Source organism: Oryctolagus cuniculus, unplaced genomic scaffold (genome assembly GCF_964237555.1).
Source record: "Oryctolagus cuniculus unplaced genomic scaffold, mOryCun1.1 SCAFFOLD_171, whole genome shotgun sequence".
Lineage (NCBI taxonomy): Eukaryota > Metazoa > Chordata > Mammalia > Lagomorpha > Leporidae > Oryctolagus > Oryctolagus cuniculus.
Genome location: NW_027208241.1, coordinates 19,312 through 40,300, shown reverse-complemented (window position 1 = coordinate 40,300; position 20,989 = coordinate 19,312). Strand labels below are relative to the sequence as shown.

Here is a 20,989-nt window from a genome sequence, read left to right as displayed (position 1 = left end):
TTTATGGAACAGCTGTATCCCTTCGCAGTCATTTGGCAAGGAGGACCCTTGTTGTTTGTATACCCACATTCACATGCACCGCGTGTTCTATACACCCAAGGCATAGCGGTGGCTGATTTGATATTAACAGCAATAAAAAAGGTGACAGAAATGGTGGGGAAGACTCCAAAGCGATGTGTATTTCCCTTTGCTCAAGAGGCAGTAGAAGCCTTTACAAGGGAATGCTGGCAATGGGCATACATAGTTCTCATTCTACAAATAGAGATTGACAATCACTACCCTCACCATCCATTTGTTAACTTCTGCACACAGGTTTCAATAAAACGGGTGCAGAAGGTGCGAAGGGATCCAATTCAAGGGGCAGTTACCATATTTACGGATGGAGCTAAAGGCGGAACAGGAGCAGCTATATTTAACAATCAACGATATTTTGTCTTAACAGCATCCCCTTCTCCACAACATGCAGAATTAGCTATTATCGCAACAGTATTACGCAGAGAGAGCGCACCCATGAATATTTTGTCTGATAGTGCATATGTGGTGAATGCAGTTCAGATGCTTGCTACACAGTGCCTTATTCTTAAATCCTCCTCAGTCTATTCTTATTTAAGTGAAAATCAGGGGTTATTAAATCAAAGAGAGCATGCTATTTACATAGGCCACATAAGAGCTCATTCTAATTTACCTGGCCCACTTACTCGAGGAAACATGATGGCAGATCATTATTCAAGATTCTTGCTTGCATGCACCGCTTTGGAACAAGCTAAAGAATATCACTCTAAATGGCATGTTAACACCCACACTTTAAGTTTTAAATTTAATATTCCCCGCAAGCAAGCAGAAGATATTATTAGATCCTGTGAAAAGTGCGTTGTTACCATAGTTCCAAAGATTCCTGCGGGAGCCAATCCCCGTGGCCTTAAACCAGGACATATCTGGCAGATGGACGTTACACATATCCCCTCTTTTGGGCGACAAAGCTGTGTTCACGTCACTGTAGATACATATTCAGGTGTAGTTATGGCCAGAGCCATGAATAAAGAAGGAGTACAACAAGTAATCCAACACTGCTTGCAGGCTTTTGCAGCCTGGGGAGTTCCTCATGTGATCAAAACGGATAACGGCCCAGCATATACATCAACTCGTTTTGCTGCATTTTTGAAAGAATTCGGAATCTCCCATATTACCGGTATTCCATACAATCCACAAGGGCAAGCTGTGGTAGAACGCACTCACTTATATTTAAAAAATTTAATAATTAAACAAAAAGGGGGGATAGGGGAAATGGCCACATCCAACAAGGATGCCTTGGCCCTAGCTCTTTATACAATTAATTTTTTGAACAAGAAAAAGAACGGTAAAACACCTGCAGAAATGCATGCTCAATCAGCTGATAAGGAATCAATACAGTGGGTAATGTGGAAGGATTTACAGGACAACCAATGGAAAGGCCCATTCCCCTTACTCAGAAGAATACGAGGCGCCGTTTGTTTTTTTCCACAGGTGCGGCACAACCAATATGGACCCCTGAGAGAAGAATTCGGTTGGTAAACCTACCAGCAGAAGAGCTAGAAGAAAAAAACTCTATTTGAGGAAGAAAAACAATGAATAACCAATCCCTGGGATCTTGAATATGGGACATTTTTCAACGAACTCTGAAGTAGCACGACAAACAAGACAGTCAATAGCATGAAGATCATGCTGAACTTTACACACGCGCGTATCAACGCCAAAAAAATAAAAAGAAAGGGGGATCTGTGGGGAGCAACTCAGACTATACTGTTACTGGAATTAAGACTTATTCTATGCATCTGCTCTCCCACAATGTGGTGCTGGGAGAGGAGCGTACAGCTTCTACCCAGCTGCCCCTTGATAAGCTGCAACTTGATAAGCTGCAAGAGCCGCTCCTGATTGGAGGAGAGCGGCGCGCTTGGCGTGTGGGTAGCAGAGCACGGATTGGTGGAGAGGACTATATAGGAGGACAGAGACAGCATGGTGGTGTGGGTTGGTTGGAGAGTGCGTTGGAGAGTTCGTGGGGAAGTTCGTTACTTTGTTCTTTCTCACTTCTCTCTACTCATTCTTGCTTTGGGAGTTTGCTGTTTACTTATTCTTACTTTACTATAGAAAGGACTTGTAAAAAAAGGGAACAACAAGCATCCGGTCCGGTGTGGCTCCTCCGCGTGCGGAGGAGCAGCAGAAAGCCACTCTGGCAAAAAAGAAAAAAAAAAGGACCTAAATAAAAGATCTCTGTGAGTGAGATCCCAGTAGAAAGAACAGACCATCAAAGAAGGAGGTACCTTTCTCTGAAGGGAGGAGAGAACTTCCACTTTGACTATGACCTTGTCTAAGTAACATCGAACTCAGTGAACTCAAGAGGCTTCCATAGCCTTGGCAACTCATGACTAGAGCCCAGGGAGATTTCTGATGCCATAAACAAGAGTGTCAGATTGTTAAGTCAACAACAGGAATAACTGTGTGCTTACTCCTTATGTGGGATCTCTGTCCTTAATGTGTTGTCCAATGTGAAGTAATGCTATAACTAGTACTCAAACAGTATTTTACACTTTATGTTCTGTGTGCTGCAAACTGATGAAATCTTAACTTAATATAAACTGAATCGATCTTCTGTGTATAAAGATAATTGAAAATTAATCTTGATATGAATGGAATGGGAGAGGGAGTGGGAAATGGGAGGGGTGCTGGTGGGAGGGAAGTTATGGGGGGGAAGCCTTTGTAATCCATAAACTGTACTTTGGAAAATTATATTTACTAAATAAAAGTTTAAAAAATTAAAAAATAAAAAATAAATAAAAATATAGGTAGCAATATTTAATGCTTCTCTTACTGTTCCTGGATTGGATTATAGTATATGTTAATAAACCCTTTTTAAAGATGTATTTATTAATTTGAAAGACAGAATTATAGAGAGAGACACAGAAATAGACAGAGATGTTCTGTCTGCTGTTTTACTCCCCACATGGCTGCAAGCAGCTGCAGCTGGGCTAATCCAAAGCCAGGTGCTTCTTCCAGTTCTCCCACATGGATTCAGGGGCCCAAGTATTTGGGCCATCTCCTGCTGCTTTCCCCGGCACATTAGCAGGGAGCTAGATTAGAAGCAGAGCAGCTGGGACATGAACCAGTGCCCATAGGGGATGCCAGCACTGCAGGTGGTGGCTTCACCTTATATGCCACAGCACCAGCTACAGCCTATTCATTTTAAATTAATAACTAAAGATTATCTGCTGTTCAGCCTCCGGGCTTTGGCTTGGCCCAGCCTCTGCTGTTGTGGACATTTGGGGAGTGAACCAGAGGTTGAAAGATCTCTTTTCTTATGTCTCTCCCTCTCTAACCTTGCCTTTCAAATAAATAAATGAGTCTTTGAAATAAAAATACATACACACACACACACACACACACACAGTACCAACACAGTGGGTAAAGCCATGGCCTGCTGTGCCAGCATCCCATATGGGTGCTGATTCAAGTCCCAGCTGCTCCACTTCCAATCTAGCTCCCTGCTAATGTGCCTGGGAAAGCATCAGAAGGTGGCCCAAGTGCTTGAACTACTGCATTCATGTGGGAGGCCTGGAAGAAGCACCTGGCTTTAGATTGGCTCAGCTGAGGCCAATTTGGGAAGTGAACCAGCAAATGGAAGATCTGTCTCTACCCCTTCTATGTAACTCTGCCTTTCAAATAAATAATAGATTTTTAAAATGGGGGAAAAGGGCAGTTTTGTTGCCTTCCCTTTCCTTAGAGTAACATAATCAAAATCTGTTAGGCAAATGAATAAGGGAAATTCTGAGATCATGTATTGACCACAGAAGAGAATGGATTCCTTGTGCATTTTCTGCAAGCCCATGCTAGTTAGAACCAAGGGAAGCATAACAAAAAAGGGGAGGCCTATATCCCTCTTATTTGTCTTTTTTGTTCATTGGAGCAGTGGAGAGTTGAGTAATGTAATATCGGTGTTTGTCTCCATACAGTTCACTTCTATTTAGCTGGTTCTTTTTATTTTTGCATTTCTTTTTTATTTATTTTAAGAGATTTATTTGAAAGGCATAGAGACAGGGGTCTTCCATCTGCTGGTTTGATCCCCCAATGTTTGGGTGAGGTTGAAGGCCGATGAGCCCCCTTCCAGTTCTCCCATGTGGTGTGGGGTCCAAGCACCTGTCCATCACCACTGCACCTGTTGGCTGGAGTGGGACAGGAATTTGGGCGGCAGGGACTTGAATCAGCAACTGTGATGCAGGCCCTGCAGTTCTGGTTGCACCCCCAAACCATGGTGCCAGCCTTGATAAACTTTTCTTAAAAGTGGAATTAGGGGTAAAAACGATCTGAGGTGCATGTGCGGTTCCATTGTGAGAGGGGCTGAGGCCCCACGGGTGACCAGGGGCCAATAGGAACACCTGCAGCCTTGGCCCACAGGTCCCAGGCATCTCCCCTCTCCTTCTGCCCCACCGACAGCAGCCCGGCCCAGGCCCAGTCGTGCCTTAGGGATTTCCACCCCAAACTGGTCAATTCAGGTCACTTTGTGATCCCTGAACAGATTCAGTAATGCATGCTTCTTCTCTACTACAAAGATCTTATGTTGGTCATATTTCCAGTTACCAAAATCAAATCAACTCACACCTGGACTCTGAGTATTCAATGACATTAGTTATCAAAATAAATGTATTCAAATATTCAAAGACCACTTCAAAGCTTAACTGCCTTCAAGAGTTTTTGGCACTGGAACAGCCACTGTGGTTTTCTACACATGAGCACTCACTATTTTATATACCATTTAACAATTCAAACATCACTTCAGCTTCAGCAATACACAACAATAGAATGGATGATTCTACATAATAAACATGTTACATTAGTTTGGACTTAAAACCTAGAATTAAAACCATGTGGTAATGTGGATGGATTTAAGGAAAGATGTAGAGCTAGGTAGCTAAGGCCACAGAATCCCAGACCTATTGATTTTAAGTGAGTCTAGAACAACAGCATTCCATTGCATTATCTTCCATCTCAGAGTCCTGCTTTTCCAGTGAGACCCACCCCAAATAGACCACATATTTCCTGCCTATGTCTTCACGGTGGTGGAAGCTGTTCTGATACAGGCATCTCCTGGACAGTCACCAGCTTCCTGATTTACTACCTGAACTGGAATCAACAGTTGTGAGGGATGTTTCCCAAACACCCAGGCTGAACTGAATGTTTGCCTCTGGCAGTCAAAAACTTCTGCCTTAGGAAACAGAACATGTCCTCTACTCTGGGGCTCCTTTTTCTTCTCATGGGGTTCTGTGGTGATCTCTGGTTTTCAACACAAGTCCTGGGAGCATTCTGACTCAAAAGAAAGACCAGGGATAAGAGTTCTTTCTGGGGGCTGGTGTTGTGGCATAGCAAGTTACACTGCTGCCTGCAGCACTAACATCCCACATGGATGCCAGTTTGACTCCCAGCTGCTCTACTTCTTCCCTAGCTCCTTGCTGGGTAAAGCAGCAGAGAATGGCCCAAGCACTTGGTCCTCTGCCCCCACATGGGAGACCTGGAGGAAGCTGCTGGCTTCAGCCTGGCCCAGCCCTGGCCATTGTGGCCATTTAGGGAGTGAGTCAGCAGATGGACCTCTGTCTTTCCCTCTCTTTTTCTCTCTGTAACTATGCCTTGCAAATAAATACAACTTCAGAAAGTTATTCTCCATCAAGCAATACACCCTTTTCCAGGCAGTTGTAAAGCTGGGAGTCATAGCTTCTCTTATATTTTGGATAATAAGAGTTTTGGTTTGAAAGCATGTTCATCTGAGACAAAGATCACTCATTATCCTTTGTTAGAGAAGGGGGCTCTGCTCTTTGAAAGTGAAAATTAGAAGCGGTAATGTGTGATGAGCTCCACCTGCCAGGTCTGGGGAGACTTATTTGAAAGACAGGACACCAGGAGAGGAAGCTTTTCAGATTCCCTGGCCCTTGCTTTAGTCTTATGTCTTTACTTCTTTTGCTGCATCTTGATGTCAAGAGTGTACTCTTTATGCTGAAATGAGGAATTGTGTCTTACCTCTTTTGGGCCTTTTTCTAAGAAGAGTGTATATATTTTTCTTGCATATAAGGATGGCTTCTGGGGTGGGTGGATCTTTTTTGGAAGTTTTCACAAGCCAGCCAGTAGCCTATATTTTCTTCACAGAATTCAGTTTTTAGAAAAGCCTCCAATACAGCCAGACCATCTGTATGTAGGGAAGAGAAGGTAGAAAAATAAAAAGAAACATGAGGAATATGAGGAAGCTAATGATCAAATAATCCCTTGTGCTTTTCTAGTACTAGGATTAGCTATTCTCTAGTTTTTACTCAACCCTGTAATCCTGCGGATTTAGCTCTTTAAAGACAAAGATGCCTGTAGGTAAAATACTTCAGTTGGTTCCATAGTACTAAAACAGAAATACTTCAGTTTGTTTTAGTGCCAAAAATGTATTTACAGGAGAGGCATAAATCCTCAGGGAACTAAGTCTCTTGCAAACACTGCATGCAATGAAAAACATCCTCAGCCTCAACCAAGAGCACTGCCATTGCAGAGCTGAAGGCTGATTTATCTTCCCCACCTGGTGTGAATATGCTGCAAAATAAATGGAGATAAACAGACCTTCTAGGTTAAGTCAAATTCTCCCTGGTGAGCTGCTGATTTGAGGACACAGCCTTTCTGCACTCTTGTGATACTTGCAATGGATTCAATTCAAGCCTAATTCACAATTGCTGGCCAGCAGCTCCTGGAATGCTTCTGACCACAACAGTGCTTCCTTCGGGGAAGGTCTGCAAGAGCAGTTCTCTAATGAGTTGTGCTCAGAGCAGTTCCCCTCCCAGCTCAGCAGTGAGCTCTTCAGATTGCAAACACAGGAATCTCAACTTACTTGATGAAAGCTTGCTACCTGCTTTTCTTGCCAATTGTGGCCTTCCCAGGAATGGTGGAGTTTTGCCATAGGTAGCTCAACCTGGTCTTCAATACTCTTATTCTTAAAAAAAATACAATTCACTAAGTGGTTATCCTTGAATTCACTACTGAGCCTGAATGCATTTTTACCAAATAAAGTTGCCCAATAGCTATAAACCAAAAGCCAACAACAGGCTTGCCCATCTAATATTACACTCAGCCCCGAAGTACTGAGCAGTTTCATCAGTTCCTCAGAATGTAACTACACTCTGAGGACTGAAGATAGGACTGCCCAAATTTTAATTATCAATACACTGCACAGCTAATAAAGCAGATGCTGTCTCTTGCCCACAAAAGGAGACAATTTCCCTGCAAGGTTAACCGCAATCAGGAGACATTTTGCACCTGATGGAACCCACAGCAGAACTGCCTTGAGCCGGCTCCTCTCCTTTCCTTTCCACCTTCGGTCCTGGATGGGCCAGAGACCATGCACAGGAGGTGCCATTGGTCACCCGTTGCCCCCTGTCTACCTGCAATGCTCCTGGTAGGAAGATGCTGCAGAACAGTGATTTGTCCCATGATTGTCACTGTGTGAGATCATCCCATCATAAGAAAATGACCATGGATTCCAATGAGATATGAACCGCAGAAGCACTTCCCCCAGCATCAGTGCAGGAGGGTGGATGATGGAAGGCACAGCATGGCCAGGACTCTAGGGACCCTGCAGGACTCTGCTGCCCTGGATGCCTATAGCAGGCAGCTGCATGCGGCCCAGTGTGCCAACAGCGCCCTCCTACGAAACCTTTCCCCCTGTCTGCCCATGCAGACCACACAGATGTTGTGTCAGTGAGTAAATCAGCACCGCACACTTGGTTTTCCTGATGAGACTTGGCCTTCATTACTTCCCCAAGTGCAGCACGTGCTGCAAGCCTCAGCCAGCAGGGCCGGCGGGAGAGGTGGGCGGTCGCACTCACCAGGTCTGTCTCTTCTTCTCCTGACCCTCCTGACTCTGGGGCCTCCACCTGCATTCTAGCCCCAAGGTACAAAAGAGCCAAGAAGCTAAACGACCCACATCACCGGCCTACACCGCAACTACCAGCTGCCCAACAATGACCACAGCCTTTATAGCCAGCCTACATGGGACGGGTCTGGCAGCACTGGTCCTGCCCCAGGGCAGGAAGGATTGGCCCGAGGTTCCCCCGCTGGGCGGAGCCTGAGCTGTCCTGCAGCAGATTCTGGAAGCAAGAGAGCTGCTGATGGCTGAGGCCCTGGCACAGAGCACACTTAGTGAGACCCCATGCCCGGCAAGGGCGCTGGGGCCCTGGACTTTCCCAGGCTGCAGTCCTAGGGTGGAGGCTGACTCGGCCCTCCTTCCCCAGCCCTGCCCACAGGTGGAGCGGGGTTCCCATGGGGCATCTTCCTTCATGGGAGCATGAGTGAACCCCAAATGCTGCGACTCCCAGTTCTGAGTGCTGGCCCGCAGCCTTCCGGGAGGGAGTAGGATACAGAGACTTTGTGGGGAGGTGACACTTGAGCTGGGCCTGTATTTTGGGTTTGCTCTGGATGCACAACCCAGTGCGCCTGGACCTGCAGGTCTGCTGCAGGCCTCCTGGAGGCTCTGGGAGCCGGGCGTCCTGGTGGCAAGGGCAGGAGGGCGGGAGGTCGAGGCGCTGAGCTCCCGCTGGGTGCACCAGGCACTTTGGAGCTGTTCAGAGTAAGGAGTTGAGGTCACCTCCTGAACCACTGCTGGTCCCAAACTCCTGGTTTGGGATTTGCCAGAACCCTGAAGCAGGGGTGTGGTGGGGGTGGTAGTGGTTGGCTTCAATGCACTGTATTTGTGAATTCTTCAAACACAGCTTCTCCCTACTCCTGCAGGCTATCAGGTGATTGACGAGGACAGAGTCCCTCTGCTGCAAAGTGACTGAAGTTTGGAAACTACGTCCAGAACATCACAGTGTGTATTCAGCTGATCATCCTTCAGGCCTGCAGGTGGACAGCAAGAGCAACAGTAAGATATTAACTACTGTAGATACTCTCCTTTCTTTCCGGTAGACCCACCAAAAGAGAATGGGAGATGAGTACTTGAACATTGGAACCAGTCAGCATGCTAGGGTGAGCTGCCAGTACTTGGAGCTCAGGAGTGGACATGGAGAGCAAAACATGCATTGTTACTAAAGAGGACAGTTAGGCATTTTACTGTGAAAAGGGAAATCATTTAGATGTGAACAAGACACCTTAAGTAAATGTCTGTATATTTATTTTTGTTTATTTGCAAGGCAGAGAGAGCCCTTCCATTTATTGCTCATTCCTCAAATGTCTGCACCAACCAGAGCTGGGTCAGGCTGAAGCCAGGAACTCAGTGTGGGTCTCCCACACAGGTGGCAGGGACTCAAGTACTTGAGCCATCAGCTGCTGCCTCCCAGGGTTCTGTTAGCAGGAAGCCAGAAGCAGAAGCAGGGCTAGGGCTTGAGGCCTGGGCGTTCTGACTGGGATGTGGAAGGCTTTACCACTATGCCAAACACATGCTCCAGTAAGGTGTTTCAACACGTTTGCAAAATGTAAGAATGTGGTTTTAAATATATGCTCTTCATCTTAAAAATTTGCATAATCTTATATTCAGTTTCATGATTCAATACTTATTATTAAATACAAGTAACATTTAGATACATGCTTTCCTCACCAATACAAACCTCAGTAACTTTTTCACTTAGAACCTTGAATAATAGCATTCATTCAGACTGAAGTTCACTCATAAGCTGGGAATTCTGACAAAGAGACAGTAGGGAAAAAATCTAGATGTGTATCTGATACCTAAGAAGGTTCTGAACCTGATTGACAGAATCTGAGTAACTGTTCGGAGAGTCACTTCATACCTCTCCCCTCTGTAATGAGAAGACTGTGTCCTTTGGCCACTTTCACATGATGTTATGTAAATCTAACCTGAAAAGCCTTTTATAAATTCTGAAGTACCATACAGAAGCATATTATGCATTTCCATATGTGTGAAAAAAGGCAATGTCAAAGGCATAGCTATTCCAGAGAGAAGTTAGGAGGATTAGCTCAGTTTTTAAGTGTGTAAGTACCATTAAATATCAACATATTTAAAATAGATTTCTATATAGAGTGTGGAGTTCATGATAGATATTGAATAAATGCACTCTGGATAATAAGCAAATATCAGAAATAATGCCACACCCATCAGTGTTTAAACTCTTCAGACAGCTCCATGCCAGGGAAGTGCAGTGATCCCTGTAAATTAACAAAAATCAATCTGTGTATACCCATGGAAGCCACTGGTTTATATGCAGCCTATACTAGAGGTTTTGTGTTTAGTAAAATTACTTGATTTTTTAATGAATGCTTTCAGACTGATACCTGATGCTGAGTGGCAGACAATTTTTTCTGAAAAGTATGTGGTTGAGAAATATAAATCAGTTTATAATTTTTGTGTCTGAATATTTTTATGCATTGAGACAGTACCTGCAATAATCAGAAGACTTTTCCTCAAAAGGTTGCTACATTGATGCATCTTCATTTATGTATGTAATGTATGTTTAGGTAAAAGGAAGAGAGAGAGAGAGAGAGAGAGAGAGAGAGAGAGATCTATCTTTCATCTGCTGGCTCACTTCCAGATGGCCACAATAGCTGGGGTGACCCAGACCGAAGCCAGGACCCTGGAACTCTGTCCCAGTCCCCCATGTGGGTGCAGGAACCCAAACTGTTGGGCAATCTTTGGTGCTTTCCCAAGCAAAGAGCTGGACGAGAAGTGAAGGAGGTGAGTCTCAAAGCAGTGCCATAAGGCATCCTGCTGTTGCAGTTGGCAACTTACTCCTTTGTGCCACAATGCTGGCCCTGGATTGATGACGTATTGAAGTGCTGCCACTGGCTTTTGGCTAAATAGGATGACTTAACATGTTTTCCACTCTGTGGAAGAGGAACAAATAAGGCAGTTGGTTGTAAAAGTTGCCCATGGAAACCACAGCCTGAGAAAGATGAATCAACTCACCTTGCATTTTCCACCTTGCATCTACACCACCCTTTTCTGGACAAACATCTGATTGTATGCCCTTATGATGGAGGTTCTCAGGGTGCTGGAGCTTTTTGTAATTTTTTTAAAAATATAGATTAAGAAGAAGGCAAATAAACAAAAAATTACAAACTGCTGCCAATACCAAGAAGAGATTATTGAGAGTAAAAGGTCACCTGTTGGAGCCAGCACTGTGGCACATCAGGTTAAAGCCCTGGCCTGAAATACAGGCATCCCATATGAGTGCTGGTAGAGTTCCGGCTGCTCCACTTCCAGTCCAGCCTCCTGCTAATGCACCTGGGAAAACAGTAGAGGATGGCCCAAGTCCTTGGGCCCTTTTGCTCATGTGGGTGACCCAGAAAAAGCTCCTGGCTCCTGGCTTCTGATCAGCTCACTCTCTACCTCTCCATATAACTTTTTCAAATGAATAAAATATTTTTTTAAAAAAGGTATCCTGCCATACTTCTTTCTTCCCTGTTAATTCCTAGGAATTAAAAATTGTTACAGGGCAAGCACTGTGGCAAAATGGGTTATAGCAACACCTGCAGCACTGGCATCCTCTATGGGCCCCATTGCATGTTCTACTTCTGATGCAGGTCTCTGAAAACATACTGGGAAAGCAGTAGAATATGGTAGAAATCCTTGAGTCTTGCACCCAAGCGAGAGACCTGGATGAAATTTCCCTGACCCCTGGCTTTTTTTTTTAAAGATTTGTTTATTTATTTGAAAGAGTTACAAACACCCACCCACACACACACAGAGAGAGAGAGAGAGAGAGAGAGAGAGGTCTTCCATCTGATGGTTTACTCCCCAGCTGGTTGCAATGGCTGGAGCTGCGCTGATCTGAAGCCAGGAGCTAAGAGCTTCAAGTTCTCCCATGCATGTGCATGGGCCCAAGCACTTGGGCCATTTTCTACTGCTTTCCCAGGACATAGCCAGGAGCTAGATCAGAAGTGGAGCAGCAAGGACTCAAACCAGTGCCCATATGGGATGCCCATAATGTTTTCTTTAATTGGAGAAATGTTCCTTTGATAGAATGAGCGTATGACCCCACAATATTCTCTACTTACTCATAATAGGGTCTGAGATGTAAAAGTCATGATTAATTTCTTAGAAGAAAATTTACATACCCAGAAGCAAAGAGTGAAAATTAACCTTTTGTTTTTCTCATGAATGAATCAGAGTTTCAAAACTAATACTTAACTTGTATTTTAGAGGAGTTAATGACTTAACCATCTCTTCTATTAGAAATACTATGTTGTGGCCAGTGCTGTGGCACAGCAGGTTAAAGCACTGGCCTGAAGTGCCAGCATCCCATATGGGCTCCGGTTCTAGTCCCAGCTGCTCCTCTTCTGATCCAGCTCTCTGCTATGGCCTGGGAAAGCAATAGATGGCCCACATCTTTGGGCTGTTCTGAAGCTCTTAGCATAGTGAACATATATTAGATTCTCATTATTGAAATCTTTAGAAATGTCAGAAAGCATGTAACTTTCTTTAATGATCTGAAACAGAGATGAGATCCATAAGGGCAGAACTGCTCAGCAGCCACACTGCAGGAATATGTATCTTTCTGACGATATCTTCATCTGCTTCTTGCAGTTGCAGCTAGTCTATGAGCTCTTGGTCTGTTTTCTGCCCTTGGGAGGGCCTAGGGTGCTCTATATTGTCTGTAAGGATTCAAAATTTGTTGTATATTAGTGTCTAATCATAAAATTTCCAAAGTGAAAAGCTGGATGTAATAAACTATGCCAGAATGCAAAAAAAAAAAAACAAGAAAATACAAACATAGTGTACTGTCTATAAAGTACAGCGGTAAATCTCTATTATAGAGATACACATGTCTACACAATTCTCTGTTTCTTTCCCTCTGAAAGTCTACATTCAGCTCTCGATAGTACGATTACTTAGGAATAGATTTCATATACTTAGTTTCATAGTCAGTGAACTCGGAATTATTATTGTAGTATTGAGGATTGTACTGACTAAAACACTATGTTTATTCCATGTTAAATAACATCATCCTATCTTTGGATTCCATTTATCCTGCTACTGATGTATTCACAGGAGAGGGGAGGTGGGAGGAAAACCCAAGATCCATCGGGGTGGAGGAGGAATGTCAGAGGCTGTGGTTCTATTGTACTGCAGCTTGGGTTCTGGAAGAACACATTAATGGACCCAGATGGTGTGAAGCTAACTGAAGGGCTATGTTCTGTACACTTGTCTGTGGTACTGCATTTTCATTTATGTAAAATTTATTTCCTTCAAGTAATATATTAATTTGGATGAAAATGAAGATGTTAAGGAATTTTCAGAATGGGTCTGTTTAACCCTCATTGGCTTTGTTTTTAGGCACTTAACTCAGAAAAGAAAAGATAGAAAAATACATTTTGGGTTCTCTTCATCTGTACCATGGCACTCTTTGGTTAAGATTTGTCATTTTGTCATATTTGATTCTCTAGACTCCCTGAAAAATCCCCTACTTCATTAGATGGAGTCCGTGTCTCACCATGGCAGTGAAAAGTTTAAAATGTTCCAGCTTTGCATTTAGCTAGGCCGTGGACACATTCCATGGCACTTGCCAGCCAATTGTGTCAGGGGCATCATCTGAATCAGAATTACTTGCATGAAAACAAGGAGTTGCAGATTCTTCCAGTGAAAGTGGAGAGGAGCAAGAGCTGCAGAACATTGCCAGGGTTGAATGTGCCAAGGGATGCTATGTGGTGGCTGGTGTCTGGGGTGCTGGTTCTGCAGAAGATAGGGCTTATGGGGGCTGGTGCTGTGATATAGCAGGTAAGGCTGCCTCCTGCAGTGCCAGCATCCCATATGGTCACCGGTTGGAGTCCAGCCTGCTCCACTTCCAATCCAGGTGTGCTGTGGCCTGAGAAAGCAGTAGAAATTGGCCCATGTCTTTGGACCCCTGAACCCACATGGGAGACCTGGAAGAAACTCCTAGCTCCTGGCTTTGGATCAGCTCAGCTCTGGCCATTGCATCCAATTGGGGAGTAAACCAGCAGATGGAAGATTCTCTCTCTCTCTCTCTCTCTCTCTCTGCCTCTCCTCTCTCTGTAATTCTGACTTTCAAATAAATAAATCTTTTTTTTAAAAAAGCTTATGCTTAAGGGTAGTGTTCATGGAAAATGTGTGGGACATTTGGCAGCAAGATTTTAGATGAATTTTCCAACCCCTGAACCTCCTAGAGATTAGAATAGACTTCTAATGCACAACTTCCACTTATGCTTAATTAGGTTTTTGTTTTGAATTGTTTTTGATGAAACAGCAAGGAATTCTGAGTTATAGACTTCCTATTTCAGAGACAGGAGAACAGTGATGCCTGCATTTTAATTAAATAATGCCTATCACCCTTTCTTAAGCAACAAATGATCACAGATTCTCTCTTTGCTGCTAAGTAATGAGCATGGTGATTCTTCCCACCGTAACCACCTTCCCACCTACACTCCCTCCCCTCTTCCTCCTTCCTCTCCTATTGACATGGAATGCCTTACATAGCTAGGCTGAACTTTTAATCCACTTGGCCCTAGGTGTTCATACACTTCAACTCTGTGTGATTATTCATATGCCCTTTTTATGACAAGGCTTATGTCAGAATGACAAATTATATATTCACCTAATACTGAGAGTCATCAAATTGATTTCTATTTTCTTCTCTCTTAGGCAGTTCTTGAGGGGCAGAAATATTTATTTTGTATATCATGTATTTATTCAACTAAAAGACTGACTGTCAAGATGCTGAGTTTTAGTGTCAAAGCAAATATGTTTCTAGACCCCATGAAGTTTACAGTCTGGCAAGAAAGAGCCATCTACCCCAAGAATATGGTTTAACATAGTAAATGCTGGTGTGAAGTCAGTGGATAAAGATTGAAGCATTCTTAATCTAGCACCACCTCTAATCCCATGATCTCTAATTGAGAGAAGTAATCAGAAACACAGAACTCCATGTTACCCAGTTATCTCTTTGAATTTCTGATTAAAAAATAAAACATATCAAACAACACACAAATACCTAGGAGTGCATAATATTTATATACTATCTTGATATTAAAAATAAGAACAAATAACCATGAAATAATAGCAACTTTGAATCTCCTTTGTTTTCTAGACAAGTTATAATCCTATGTGGTTCTTTATAGTAAAATATTACAGTAAATTACAGTACATCATTACAGTAAATTATTACAGTAAATAATTACAGTAAATTATTTTTGTAGGTACTCTTCATCTCACTCACATTTTTTCCTTTTGATAAATCAGATTTTAAAAACTGAGACCCAAGAGAAAAGAAAGATTTTTAAGCTAGTGTTATATGTTGATTGGCTCTCTAAAAAAGATTTATTTATTTATTTGAAAGTCAGAGTTACACAGAGTAGAAGGGGAGAGAGAGACAGAGAGACATCTTCCATCTTTTGGTTCACCCACCAATTGGTCACAATGGCTCGAGCTGTACTGATCTGATGCCAGCAGCCAGGAGCTTCTTCTGGGTCTCCCACACAGATGCAGCTGCCCAAGGACTTGGGCCATCTTCCACCACTTTCCCTGGCCATAGCAGAGAGTTGGATCGAAAGCAGAGTAGCCGGGTTCAACCTCCACCCATATGGAATGTCAATGCTTTACATGCTATGCCACAGTGCTGGCCCCTTGATTGGCCTTTAACTTAGACTTTTTAATGATATTAAAAAACACCATGCTTTTCTAAGCTCTTTCCATTCAGTTTCTATTTTGTAAACTCCAGATAATACTGTCCCCAGAATTAATCTAAGGTATAAATGCTATGATATAAGGCATTTAACCCCTTAACCTGTCTCTGAATACGCAGCTATGTTAGCTCTGTGTCCATTCTTCTGTCTCTGTACTAGATGAATAAAAAGACAGTTTAAAATGATTTGAAAAGAACTATAAGGGGTCGGTGCTGTGCTGCTGCTGCCAATTGGGGAGTGAACCAGCAGATGGTAAACCTCTCTCTCTCTCTCTGTCTCTGCCTCTCCTTCTCTGTAACTCTGACTTCCAAATAAATCAATAAATCTTAAAAGAACTATAAACATCAATAAAACACAAATGAAAATTGTATTCTCAAAACTGGATATTAAACCATGCCTTCTACACCTCTGTTAAAAGTTACATTCTATCATAGTCATTTATGATTTCTAGGGCCAAAGTAGTAAATAAGATTTTTCTGGAAGAGACAGAGGTTATGAGGGAGCCAGGATTTGGGGTCAGTTAGCAGCAGTGAGTGTCACTCTTTCAGATTTGATTCAGGAAAGGAAGAAAGCAACTGATCCCTGAGATTTTGGTGGGGGGAAGGAAAGGAAGGAGGGACTGAATAAAAGCAAAGGCCCTCTGGTTGTGGGCACCCAGCCCTGACTACAGCCTTTGGGAGGGTCAGCTGGTGTCTCTAGGGATGCTGCGGCCTGTACTCCATTTCCCAGAGTTCCCAGGAGCTCGGATGTATTATGCCTTCTGAATGCCTGTGCACATGCGCATGCTGCTGCCATTCCCTGGGGCCTGAGTTGGAACAGAGGGAGTTCATTCCCTGATCAGGGTCAGCCCTGGGGGCTGTGCTTCTCCTTCTCTGGCATTTACTCCATTTCCTGCTCTGCACGTGCGATCCCAGGCAGTTTCCAAGTGCTCACCCTAAGCCTGCCTCCTGCTGCGTCTTCCCTCTTCATCCTCCACCTGTGGGTCCCACTTACCAGGGAGTCTCTTACCGCCACTCCCCGAATCGCTCCCCGCGTGTCCGGAAGAAAGGGTACCTGCTCCAGGGACTTTCTGCTGCAGGTTTGGCATGCAGGAAGGGGCGGGGACATGTGTGGGAGAAGGGTGGGTGCCAGGGTGCCATCGATCATGGCAGCTTCCCCCGAGGTCAGGACTGGGACCCGGGCTGTTCTGTCTCCCACCTCCACTTCCCAGGCTCCCAGTGCCTGGAATCTCTCCTGCAGGACCTCACCCAAACTGTCCCTAATGTGCTTTATTTAGTGGTTACAGGAGAGAGGGGGCAGCATTCTGGGAACATGCACACGCAGGGAAGGAAGGCAGAAAGACTCCGGCTCTCCACAGTTAAATAAGCTGGGTTCCCACTGTGGGTGGTCTCAGAATGCAGTCTGGCCAGGCCTCTTGATGTTTCCTGGGCTGGTTCCTGCAGGGTGGGGCTGGGTGGCCTTCAGCAGGGAGCCTGGTGCAGCAGAGGGGTGGGAAGGAGGATCTGACTAGGATCTGCCCCACTGCTCTCATCTTGCACCTCATCTTCCTGGTGGGGAGCAGTGTGAAGTGTGCATTGATCCCTCTCATATTAATTATCAGATTTTTCCAATGTGGAATTTGAAGCTGTTCCAGAAACCTGGGGTGGGAAAACTCCCTTCTTTCAAACAGGCACAGAGACAGTGGAGGATCCAAGGAGTTTCTATTAATGGCCCTAGGCACAGCTGGAATGATTTCCTGAGAACTGAGCATCAAATTCAAGTTTCTTAGCTGTTACAGCATTGGTGGGTTTAAATGGCAGCCTTCATGACTTAGGTCCACATTTCCAATGGTCAGGGGGTCCAGTATGTTTGTAAAAGAGATGCCAGGGACAGATTTATTAGGATAGCTTTATGACTGGAGTTTACAGAAGCAGAACTTAGGACATCTTCCCTCCCTAGATAAGATTTCAGTGGGCAGCTGTTTGACTCGTTAATTGTGAGCATCCACTTTTAAAGGTTTGTGTTGGATGGGGTCCACTTCTCTTTCTTTGATGATGTATTTGGCTGCTTTTCATATTCTGTCTTCAGCTATTTCTTCTCCTGTTAGCAAGGCTGTCAACTGTTTTGACCTGCCACTGATCCCTTTGCAAAATAAGAAGAGAACTAAAATTAATGCAAGTCTACTGTGTTGTCAATAACTGGAGCTACTTTTTTAAAGATTTATTTATTCATTTGAAAGAGTTACACAGAGAGAGGAGAGAGAGAGAAAGAGAGAGAGACGTCTTCTGTCCGATGGTTCACTCCCCAATTGGCAGCAACAGCTGGAGCTGTGCCAGTCTGAAGCCAGGAGCTTCTTTTGGGATGAAGCTGTTTTTTAAAATAATTATTTATTTATTTGAAAGGCAGAGTTACAGAGTGGCAGAAACAGAGATGGATGGCTGGAGCTGTTTGGATCCAAAACCAGAAGCCAGGAGCTTTGTCCAGGTCTCATAGGTGGGTGCAGGAGATGAGGGATTTGGGCCATCTTCTACTGTTTTCCCAGGCCACAGCAGAGAGCTGGATGGGAAGTGCAGCAGCCAGGATCCCAACCGGCACCCATATAGGATGCTGACACTGCAGGCAGTAGCTTAACCCACTATGCAACAGTGTTGCCCACTAACTGGAGCCCTTTTAATCTGAGTTTGCATAAAGTGGAGAATTACAACATCATAAATACAGATAAGTTACAGTTTTTCTCTGCGCAGTACTTTACAGTTACCCAGTGATCCACTGAGAATCTTACTTTTCACACTGTGTAAATAAGAAGGTCAGTTACTTGTCTTATTTTGGGTTCTGTGTTTAAACCCATGACATTTTTGAAATGGGAGGATATTAGTTCTACAATTTCATAAAGACTGCTCTGTGGAAGCATCAATAGAAGTTATAACTGTGAGAGTGGTAAGAAAGAAGAATGGAAGAAATAAGTACCCCTTACGCCACACAGAGATGTCCACAAATGGAGTAGAAGATGTGCCCTTGAAAACTATGGCTGACTTTCTGGGACAAACTGTGTTTGAGTGCTTCACATGTTCTGATAGAAAGGTGTTGCCACCAGGTTATTAGTATATTTATTTAGTTAGTTTTTAAAGATTTATTTATTTATTTGAAAATCAGAGCTACACAGAGAGAGAAGGAGAGACAGAGAGAGAGAGAGAGAGAAGGAGAGACAGAGAGAGAGAGAGAGAGAGAGAGAGAGAGAGAGAGAGAGAGATATGTCTTCCATCAGGTTCATTTCCCCAATGGCTACATCATTGTGAACTTTGCTCAGTTCCTGACCTATACCTTTCCTTTAACCTAGTACTTTGCCATGTAGTAGCCCATGAAAACTGCAGACTGCATAAATGAATGAATATTTGGAGGGTTGTGATTTCTTAGAGGAACATCATGAGACAGAAGGAATAAAACAAAACAAAAGTATCCTCCGTATATAGAAGATATACTGTTTTTGCAAGCTATAGAGAAGAGGAAGAAGAAGGAAAGTAGTGAGACTGGAAAGGTTGTGGCAAAGGTAATAGGCACTAGTCAAGAATTCAACAAGCCCATTAGGAAAGTATTAAGGATTCTTTACTTCCATGTAGACTCTGCCCTCTAATGGTGAACAGGGTCCTCTAAACCCACTTGTTGCACAAATGAAAACCCAAGCATTGTCTTCTCCCACAGATGGAGTCTGCTATTGGTTTTGATTTACATTTCCCTAATGGCTAGTGATATTGGGCATGTTCATCTATGTCTTGACCATTGAGATTTCTTCTTCTGAGAAACATCTATTCTGATCATTGCCCATTTCTTACGTGTACATTTTGCTTCTTGTTTGGAGTTTTTCCAGTTCTATATATGTATGTTCTGGCTATCAATGTTTTGTCATAGTCAGAGTTTTCAATGTTTCCTGCCATTCCGTCCATTGTATGCTCACTCTGTTGATTACTTTGTTATGAAGATGTATCTTAATTTGATATGCTCAAATTTGTATATTTTATTTTGTTACTTGTGCTTTTGGAATCTGACCCAAAACTGTTGTCTATGCTAATGTTTTACAGTTTCTCATATGTTTACTTAGGTTTTGGGTTTTTTTTAACATACATAATTTTATTACAAATTTTTTTTAAAAAAAAACAACACAGAATGCAACATCCTAACAAAAAATCCAAATTTACAAATGATACTAATTCCTACAACTTTGCTGTGCTACCATACACAAGTCAAGAAATTAAAGAAACCATTAAATATTTAGGAACATTCAACATCAGAAGCTTTAAAATCTAACTGTATGTAGTAGCCCCTCAAAAAGCTACAACCTGCATTTTTTAAAAAAAAGTATTTTCTCTACAAAGAATCTTATCAGCTATACAAAAATCTGTACAGTTTCTTTATACTGAAGCTAATATTGAGCTGCACTTGAATTCACATTCTTAGCAAAACAACTGCCTGAGCACACACGCACACTCCACACTCATCATTACAGGATAGCCATTTATTCTTCATCTTCATCCTCTTCCTCATCATCTTCATCTTCTTCCTCTTCCTCTTCTTCCTCCTCATCTTCAGGTTCATTCTTCTTCTTTGAGCCTGTGGGCCTACCAGGGCCCTTCTTTCCCGCTTCACTTTTGCCCTTGGCACGGTATGCAGCAATATCCTTTTCATATTTCTCCTTTAGCTTAGCTGCTTTCTGTTCATATGGTTGTTTATCTTTGGCTGACTGTTCAGACCACATCTCACCCAATTTTTTTGCAGTGTCCCCAATGGACAGGCCAGGGTGTTCACTTTTGATCTCTGGGCGATGTTCAGAGCAAAAGAGAAAGAAGGCAGATGGTGGTCTTTTAGGAGCATTAGGATCCTTTTTCTTTCCCTTCTTATCACCCTTGGGAGGAACGTAATTTTTCATCTCCCTGTCATAACGAGCTTTATCACTTTTTGCCATATCTTCAAACTTGGACTTTTCCTTTGCAGATATGGTCTTCCAACTCTCCGAGCATTTCTTAGAGAATTCTGTGAAACTGACCGAAGAGTCAGGGTGTTTCTTCTTGTGCTCTTCCCGGCACGTCTGCACGAAGAAGGCATAGGAGGACATTTTGCCCCTCGGCTTGTTGGGGTCTCCTTTACCCATGACAACGGAACGGCGGCCACCTGGTGCGAGTTGTTCCTCAGACTCCCGCAGAGCGGCCAGATCCGAAGGCATTGCTTCCTTCCCTCAGCTCCGGCATGAACTCAGGATGTGAGGGCGATCTGGCTGCGACATCTGTCACCCCATTGATCGCCAGGGTTGCTTCGGCTGATCTGGCTGGCTAGGCGGGTGTCCCCTTCCTCCCTCACCACTCCATGCGCGTCCCTC

General features: G+C 43.6%; 1 pseudogene; it reads right to left on the bottom strand.

Moving 5' to 3' along the window:
• Positions 1-19,970: 19,970 nt before the first annotated feature.
• On the bottom strand, positions 19,971-20,773 carry LOC138848070 (high mobility group protein B2 pseudogene; annotated as a pseudogene).
• Positions 20,774-20,989: the final 216 nt, after the last annotated feature.